The following is a 9368-nucleotide window of genomic DNA, read 5'->3' as shown; positions in this document are numbered from 1 at the left end:
ATTTGTTTCTAGAAATTTTTTGATTTCTCTTTTGATTTCTTTCATGACCCACTGTTCATTCAGGAGCATGTTATTCAGTCTCCGTGCATTTGCATATATGTTCTAGACATTACTGAGTTCTGATTTCCAGCTTCATTGCATTGTGGTCTGAGAAGATGCATGGCATGAATTTGTTTTTTTTGAATTTGCTGTGACTTTCTTTATGGCCTAGCATGTCATCAATCCTAGAGAAAGTTCCATGCAGTTGTGAGAAGAATGTGTATTCTGTAACTGTGGGATGAAAAGTTCTGTAGATTTCTGTTAGGTCCATTTGGTCTATAGTATCAATAAACCTGCTGTTTTCTTGTTGATTTTCTGTCTGGTTGATCTTTCCATTGCTGAAAGAGGTGTATTGAAATCCCCCATTACTGATGTTTTGGAGTCTATGTCTCCCTTTACATCCATTAAATTTTCTTTTAAATAGCCAGGGGCACTGTATTTAGGTGCATATATGCTTATAATGGTTACATGTTCTTGTTGAATTGATCCCTTAATCATTACATAGTGTTCTTCTTTATCTCTTTTAACAGTTTTTTGTTAAATCTATTTTGTCTGATATAAGGATAGCTACACCAGCTCTTTTGTGGTTTCTGTTAGAATGGGCTATCTTTTTCCATCCTTTCACTTTGTCTTCATGCATCTTTGTTAGTGAGATGTATGTCTTTTAGGCAGCAAATATATGAGTTTTGTTTTTTAATCCATTTAGCTGGTCTGTGTCTTTTAACTGGAGTTTAAGGCCATTTACATTCAAGGTGACTATTGACAAGTAATGACATTGCCTTGACATTTTTCAATAATAAGAGAGGGAAGAGATGTATAATTTGGGACATGCTCAAGCTGACTTGCCCCAAATGGTAGAGTTAGAAACATACCAGGGGATTCGAATTCAATCCCATCAAGGTGGCATGTACATTTTTCAATAATAAGAGAGGGAAGAGATGTATAATTTGGGACATGCTCAAGCTGACTTGCCCCAAATGGTAGAGTTAGAAACATACCAGGGGATTCTAATTCAATCCCATCAAGGTGGCATGCCATCTCACTATTCCAAGTGATCAATTTCAGTTCACAATTGATCATAATGAAAGGACTAAGAGTCAAAGGGAGCACATAAACAAGTCTAGTACCTGCTAACACTAACTGATAGAATAAATAAAGGGTAGAGTGATCCAACATGGGAAGTGAGATACTCAGCAGACTCATAGAATGGCAGATGTCCTAAATAGCACTCTGGCCTCAGAATTAGCCCTAAAGGCATTCGGATCTGGCTGAAAAGCCCATGAGAGTATTTCAGGCATGGAAAGCCAAGACACTCTGGCAAAAGATCTCTGTGAGTGAGATCCCAGTGGAAAGAACAGGTCTTCAAAGAAGGAGGTACCTTTCTCTGAAGGGAGGAGAGAACCTCCGCTTTGACTATGACCTTGTCTAAACAAGATAAGAGTCAGAGAACTCAAGGGGCTTCCATAGCCTTGGAAACTCATGACTGGTGCATAGGGAGATTACTGATGCCATAGACAGGAGTGTCAATTGGTAAAGTCAACAACAGGAGTCACTGTGCACTTACTCCTCATGTAGGATCTCTATCCTTAATGTGCTGTACATTGAGATTTAATGCTATAACGAGTACTCAAACAATATATTTCACTTTGTGTTTCTATGGGGGTGCAAACTGTTGAAATCTTTACTTAATGCATACTAAACTGATCCTCTGTAAAAAAAAAAAAAAAAGAAATTATCAACTCCCAACTTGACTCTCACTGGGATTAAACATGACAATAGGTCTGATCTGATTTCATCATCATTTAAAAATCATCTATTATTTTTCACTTTATGTTTCTGTGTGGGAGCAAACTGTTGAAATCCTTACTTAATGTATACTAAGCTGATCTTCTGTATATTAAGATAATCGAAAATGAATCTTGATGTGAATGGAAGGGGAGAGGGAGTGGGAAAGGGGAGGGTTGTGGGTGGGAGGGACGTTATTGGGGGGAAGCCATTGTAATCCATAAGTCGTACTTTGGAAATTTATATTCATTAAATAAAAGTTAAAAAAAATAAATAAATATTTCTATTTTTTACTTTGGATTTCCTTTGTGCTTTTCTTGGGAAATTTCTTTCTATTACCTTCTTCCATAGTGATGATCATGGGTTTGTGTTTCCATGTGCAGCACATCCTTAATTATCTTCTGCAGGCTGGATGGGTGGTAAAAGATTCTTTCCGTTTCTGTTTGCCATGGAAGGTCCATATTTCACCTTTGTTCATAAATGAGAGCTTTGCACAGTATAGTGTTCTGGGTTGACAGTTTTTTTGTCTTAAGACTTGAAATATATCTTGCCGTTCTCTCTTAGCCTGTAGGGCTTCTGATAAGAAGTCTGCTGTGAGTCTAATTCAAGGTTCTCTGAAAGTAATCCTGCATTTCTCTTGTGTACATTTAGGATCTTTGCTTTATGTTTTGCTGTAGGGAATTTGCTTACAATGTGTTGTGGTGAAGATATTTTCTGGTCATGTCTATTAGGGGCTCTATATGCTTTCTATACTTGGATGTTCCTTTCTTTTTCCAAATTGGGGAAATTTTCTGTTGTTGTTTCTCTAAAAAGGCCTTCTAATCCTTTCTTTCTTTCTACTCCAACAGGAACTCCTAGAACCGTATGTTGGGTTGTTTGATAGTATCCTATAGATTCCCTACAGTGTTTTTTAGTGTTCTATTTCTTCTTATATTTGGTCTGACTGTATAATTTCATGTGCTTTGTCTTCTAAGACAAATATTCTTTCTTCTGCTTTTCTGATTGTTTCGTTATGGCTCTCCACTGTGTTTTTCACTTGTTCTATTGAATTCTTCATTTCTGAGATTTCATTTTGATTTCTCTTTAAGATCTCAATTTTGTGGGAGAGTTTTTCTTTCATGTCATGGATTTCATTAGTTTGTGCATCTGCTTCTGATTAATCCTATGATCAGTTTTTCAATTCCATTTCTGTCATTTCTTCAATATCATCTTCACAATCTAGTATTGAGGTGTTGTGTTCTTTTGGTAGTGTCATGTTGTCTTCCTTATCCTCGTTTCTTGAATTGGTGTGTTTGCTATTTGGCATATGTGGAGATACTTGCTGGTTTCTTCTTTGTTTTTTCTGCTGTGGTGTCTTTTATCATTGGACTGTGTTGAGTGGATTAGTGGAGTGTCTACTTTTACGGAATACCGAGAGGCATGTGGTTGGTGTGGCCATGGTACTCTGTTCAGTGCTCCAGGTTGGAGGGTGTGTCTGAGGTGACACACCCAGGTTTGCTATGGTAAATCTCCTTTTATAAATTTTTCTTTATCAGAGAGGAGGTTTCTTCTTGTATGTTGGCATATACGCAGCTGATCTCCGCTCCTCTAAGGAGACCAGTGCCTGGGCACTAGCCCTGGTGAGTATATTATTTGTCCACTGTGCCACAAGGACCACACAAAGGATTTGTGCAGTCCTCAATGTGTGCTTAGATTCCCCAGTAATGTCCCTTGCCAGATAACCAGGAAGCCTTGATTATGTGGAGCCTCCCACAGTGATTGCCCAATGTCCCAGCCACACTTTGTATCCTCCCACACAGCCTCAGGGTTTTCACAGTCCTGGCACACAAGGTTCCCCCAGTCATGAGCACCCAGCCCCCTGTGAGTGCTCCTCACCAGACTCAGGAGTCTCAGCTTGGCTGGTTGCTGGGCGTGAACACCAGCTGGCACAGCTGTGACTTATGTCCAAAATGATGCCTGCTCTCTGTCAGCTTGTTACGGAGGGCCTTTGCAGGATGACTGGGGAGAGAGAAAAGGTGCCCCCCTCTTTGTTTTTTTCTCCTCTATTTTGGTGGGTACACTGTCCCTCATGGGGCCGGATTCCTTCTAGGCTCTTTCTGCAGCCTTTTCACCAGTGGCTTGGGCTGCTGCAGTCTATTCTCACCTCTCACATGATGCTGGTGTGGAGACTCTCAGCTTCTGGGGTCCTAAGTTGTACATGTCCTCATCCTCCACGTGGTTCATGATGTTCCTCCAATTTGTGTAGAGTTTCTGCTGCTGTTTCCTCCCTAACTCTTTCCCGACCTCTTTTATAAGGGTTTTAATCCCATTTAGGGACACTGTGAGAGACAATGACATGATCAGCCCTTGTCTAGACTGTTGAGGAACAACTTACTATTTTATTCCTTTAGTATTTTTTGTTGTTGTGGTGGTTGTTGTTGTTGTTGCTCTGTTTGTTCTACACAAGACCACTGGTTGAACTCTGCAAAAAAAAAAAAAAAATCCCACTTAGGAGGATGGAGCTCTCATGAACTAATCAACTACCTAGTGCCCTACCATGCAATACCATCACCTTGTTGATTATGCTTACCATATGAATTTTGGAGCTACTCAAACACTCCATCCATAGAATCCTCTATCGTCACCATGCCTTACTTTCTTTATTCTGAAATAATAACATCCACATAAAATTTGCATCTACGTCATGGCTGCCATTTATTGCACTATTTCTTGGTGCTGCACCTGCCTAAGAGTTTTACGAGAGTTAATACCAAGTGAGATAATCCAGTTAACACACTTAGCACCCTTTCAGGCACAAGTGTATGCTCTACACATCCCTGTTGTTCTCTTTCGCTATTGCTCTTAGCTGCTGGCATCCTTGGAAGTGGATGGTATTTTGCACATTTTTGGAAACTCTGTCCCCCACTCTGCTTTACGTGTTACCTAGAACTGAAGCCTAGTTCAGTTGAATAGATCTTATACTGACAAACGGGAATTTTAAAAATCATGTCTACATTTGATAAGCAGTAAATTGCATATGTTTCTCAAAGTTCTAGCTAAAATTTCACTCCTTTTGTGAAACTGTGTATAATCTCTAGTAAATTCTCATCTATACTTTTCACAGATTATTTATTCCCAATTATTTATTGTATAATTTATTTTCAATTATTCTCACATTCAAATTTCTTATGCACATGAACTGTATCTCTTATGGCAATCAACCTCATTCCTGCTCTAAGTGAAGAGCTGTCTGGAATTCCTTCTTTTAAAACTTGGGAGAATTTCCAAAGAAAACTATAGTTAGAGGAATATGTCCTTTATTTCCTTCAAGGAAAAGCTCATCACATTGGGAATGGATCATGTGAAACAAGATGGCTCTGCAAATTAGAGGGTATATAATGCAGGCAGAATAGAACATACTTGTTAAAGTGTTGTCTTGAACTAACTACCTTGGGTGTCTTTCTCTCCCCTCTGAGAATTTTTTCATTTTTTTTCTGACTCATGCTCACATGCTTGTCTACTCAAATAAATAAGCATTTCCCTCTCAATCAACTCTGCTTTTCTTTTAAATAATTGGAATTTTAATGTAGGCCCCTCAGTTTTTACAAAAACCTTTGTTTATAGGTAATTGTGTTTTGGAGTGCAGATTTTATGAGTTGGAATCAGGCTCTAATTTATGAAATTAGTTATTCAAGCCATAGGTGCTAGGATTCTGTTTAGTATATTACAGATTCCTTAATTGTCTGGTGTGGGCTGTCTCTTGTGGTAGGAACTTCTAGAAGAATCAGGCTTAAGTCCCTGCCTCAAGTGCTTAGAAGACTGAGGAGTTCAGGAGACAAGAGCATGAATTTCAGCTTCCCATGCACCAGGATTTGCATGCTGAACCACCACCCTACAATGAATCTGACATTCAACAGAGTTTTAATAGATATTAACTATTATTGTTTGGTAAGGAATAGAATTCTTGCAAAAATTTGCTAATGTGAATGCTTCAAAAAGGCAAGATGCCAATTTGATTTATTTTTAAAGTTCCATAAGCCCAGAACAGTGTCTTTTTCTTGGTATTTCTGCTGACCCCTTCCAGAGTGTGAAGTTATCACTGGAAGGTGGTTGTCCCACTGGGAACTACACTTCTCAACCATCTTGTATTTAGGTGTGATTGTGTGATTTGTTAATTCCAGCGGCATGTGAGTAGAAAGTTAAAAACAATTGTACATCCTCAAATATTTTTCCTTTATCTTGGATCAATGCAGAGAAGTATTTTTTAAGAGGATTCTGGGGGCCTGTGCTGCGGTGTAGCCAGTAAAGCCGTCACCTGCAGGGCAGCATCCCATGAGTGCCGGTTCAAGTCTCGGCGCCTCAACTTCTGATACAGCTCTCTGCTATGGCCTAGAAAAGCAGTAGAAGATGGCCCAAGTCCTTGGGCCCTTGCACCCTTGTAGGAGACCCAGAGAAAGCTCCTGCCTTCGGATTGGCATAGCTCTGGCTCTTGCGGCCAATTGAAGTGTACCAGTGGATGGAAGACCTCTCTCTGCCTCTCCTCTCTCTGTGTAACTCTTTCAAATAAATAAATAAATGTCAAAAAAGAGGATTCTGGTTTATGAATACTTTTTTTTCTTAGACGTTTATTCATTTATTTAAAAGGAAGAGTTACAGAGAGGCAGATGTTTTCCATCTGCTGGTTCACTCCCCAGATGACTGCAACAGGTGGAGCTGGGCTCATCTGAAGCCAGGAACCTGGAGCTTCTTCTGGATCTGCCACGCTGGAGCAGGGTCCCAAGGACTTGGACCATCCTACATGCCCTCCCAGGCTTTAGCAGAGAGCTGGATCAGAAGTAGAACAGCCAGGGTTTGAATTGGTACCCATGTGGGATGCTGACACTGAAGGCAGCAGCTTTACCCAGTATGCCACAGTGCTGGCCACCTGGTTCCTGAATTCTGTGAATTATTTGCGTCATTCTGTTTCCGTAAATGAAAATTAACCTTTTAAGGTATTAGGCCACTGAAATTTAGGGATATTTACTTATTATGTCAACTTTCATTGTCTTCACTAATCCTGCTGTTCAACAAATTTGTTGAAGGAATAAATGAGCTACATAAGTAAATCAATCCCAAATACAATGCCTGTTAGTGCTTAGATATGGGTGTATATTAAACCCATCGATCTTATTTTATCAATTTGTCTGTGGTGTCACATCAAAACAGTTGCAGCCAATCAGAATTTAATGAGGCAGTGAAATGGAGTAGGTCTTAAGCAATATAGTGGCTTTTACTAAATATTTTTAAAAATACATAGAAGCACGTTGTAAACAAGTGAGCGAAGGAACAAAACACATAATAAAATGGAAGGAGAAGGCTCTCATGTATTTTTGGAATTGTTTATCTTAGTAGCAAATCAAGGAATGAAAAAGAAAGTGTTCATCTATGTTTTTGGTTCAGTCTACTTTTTTTGTGTGTTTTTAAAACAATATTAGGGATTGTACGATGAGGCCAAAAATTCCTTACTGAACTGAAAGAATTAGAAAAGGCTGCTAATAACTTTGTATTTAAAAGTATAATGTCTTTTAGTGAGTTATTTTTTGGCTAGTATATCTGAAATTGCTCATGAATACTGGATAACAATTTTTTTCTTTCCTTTTTCTCGTCTCTCTTTTTTTAAACTAAGAGAACTTAAACATGATATTAAAAAAAACATTTTATCTCACAGTAAAAACGTCAGCCACATTTCAATTCCCTTTTAGGCTTCCCCTAAAAGGAATGACTTTTACGCATGACAATAGCCTTGTTTTTGTAAGTGGTTTGTAATATCTGCAAATGTGTAAAGCATTCATTTTCCAGGAGCTCTTTTCTCCCTGGTAACACACCAGGAAATATCAGAGTGTTGTTATTTGAATTCTTTCTTGTTCTCTGACTCCCAGATGAATTCAAATTCAGTTTCACAGTCAAATGAGTAGCCATTTAAAGCTCAGGTGTGTATTTCTTAAGATTCTCTCAAAGGATATATAGCTGCTTATGTCTTTCCCAAAGAGAGCAGACTGGCTTTTAATTGGATCTTGCTTCTCCCAATAGATCATTATACTTCTACCCCAGGGCCATATATTACAAAGCTTCAGTATGAACTGGAACATGAAGCTTTTGTTTGGGCTTAGTACTTGAAGTTGAAGTTGTAGCAGCTGACACTAAGTCATTTTGGCAATCCCCCAATCAAAATTTTATTTAATTTCAGTCCCTCAAAAAATGAACATGCCTGTGCACTCACACATGCATGCACACACCCACATGTGCATGTGTAAATAACTCACATGTCAAAATTACATAAACCTTCAGATTATTATAAGCAGTATGTGTTATTCAGGAAATAAATTTTCAGTGGGACTAGTTCCTTATTTTCCTTCTCTCAACTCCACTTTGACCTTGTCAGATGGATAAAAAATGAAGCAGTGGAAAGTTTATATATGTATACCAAAGAGTTACTGACTCAGAAAGGGAACTTGGACATCCTCTTGTGACATCATGATCTTTGCATCAGAGAGTCAAGAAGGTGTAGAAGACACAGAAGTATACATGAGCAATTCTGTTTTTGATGTTCCTCTCATCTTAGAAACTGACAAGATAGTACCTAAAAGGAAACTGAAAAGACTGGGACCTAATTCAACAGCACTCAGTAACACAGCATGTGTTCCTTCGTTCTTTCTGGTTTAAGAATCCTTGTATATTTCCTGAGGTAAATCAAGACTGTGAAGATCAATGTTAAAAATATTGTGAAAGTATCCTTAATTATACTAAAGAGTGAAACTCATGCACTTTAAGATCTGTGTTGTGTTCTCACCTTGTACCCTACAAAGTGGACCTTTATAAATTATGAGTAGTCAAGACTAGTTTTTTGTTTGGGTTTTTATTTAATGTCTAGAAAATTTAGTTGATACCTATTCCAGATTTATATATCTGAGAAATCTGGATTTTTTTTTTTTTTTTTTTTTTTTTTTTTGCTTAATCTTCTGGAGAGGGACCTAGATTTTGAATTAGTTACCAGGATAGAGAATATGTCCCTTGATCTCTCCATGTATGGTTTCTTCAGTTGAAACAATATGGGGGTGAAGTAAGTAATCTCTAGGCTAGTTAGAGTAATACTATTTTATGGTTCTAGATTTCAAGTGCTATTTTATTTATATAAGACTGAAAGTTGTCAGTCAGCAAATATCCCTAAATTTCACATTTTTTATGTTGTGATAGAATATTTGGATCACATAATCAATATACTCAGTAATGAAATCTTAGGTTTCAGTTTGTCCACTTCTTTTTATTTAATTATATTCCACTAAACTTATTTTTTCTTCATTTTTAAAAACCTCTGAATTGTATCAACACATTTAAAAAATGATTTATTTATTTGAAAGAATTAGGAAGACACACAGTGAGAGAGCTTCTATCCACTTTTTATTAACAGCTTCGTAGTTACTAAACTCAAAATCTTTGTTTTCTTCAATTTTTGGTTGTCCCTGATACTTACTCAACACTCAATTCTGTTAGATGTGTTTCTTTTTGAAGGATAATGCTTGTTTTCT

This window comes from Oryctolagus cuniculus, chromosome 11, assembly GCF_964237555.1.
Source record: "Oryctolagus cuniculus chromosome 11, mOryCun1.1, whole genome shotgun sequence".
NCBI lineage: Eukaryota > Metazoa > Chordata > Mammalia > Lagomorpha > Leporidae > Oryctolagus > Oryctolagus cuniculus.
The sequence above is the reverse complement of the archived record's forward strand: the minus strand, read 5'-3'. Positions refer to the sequence as shown.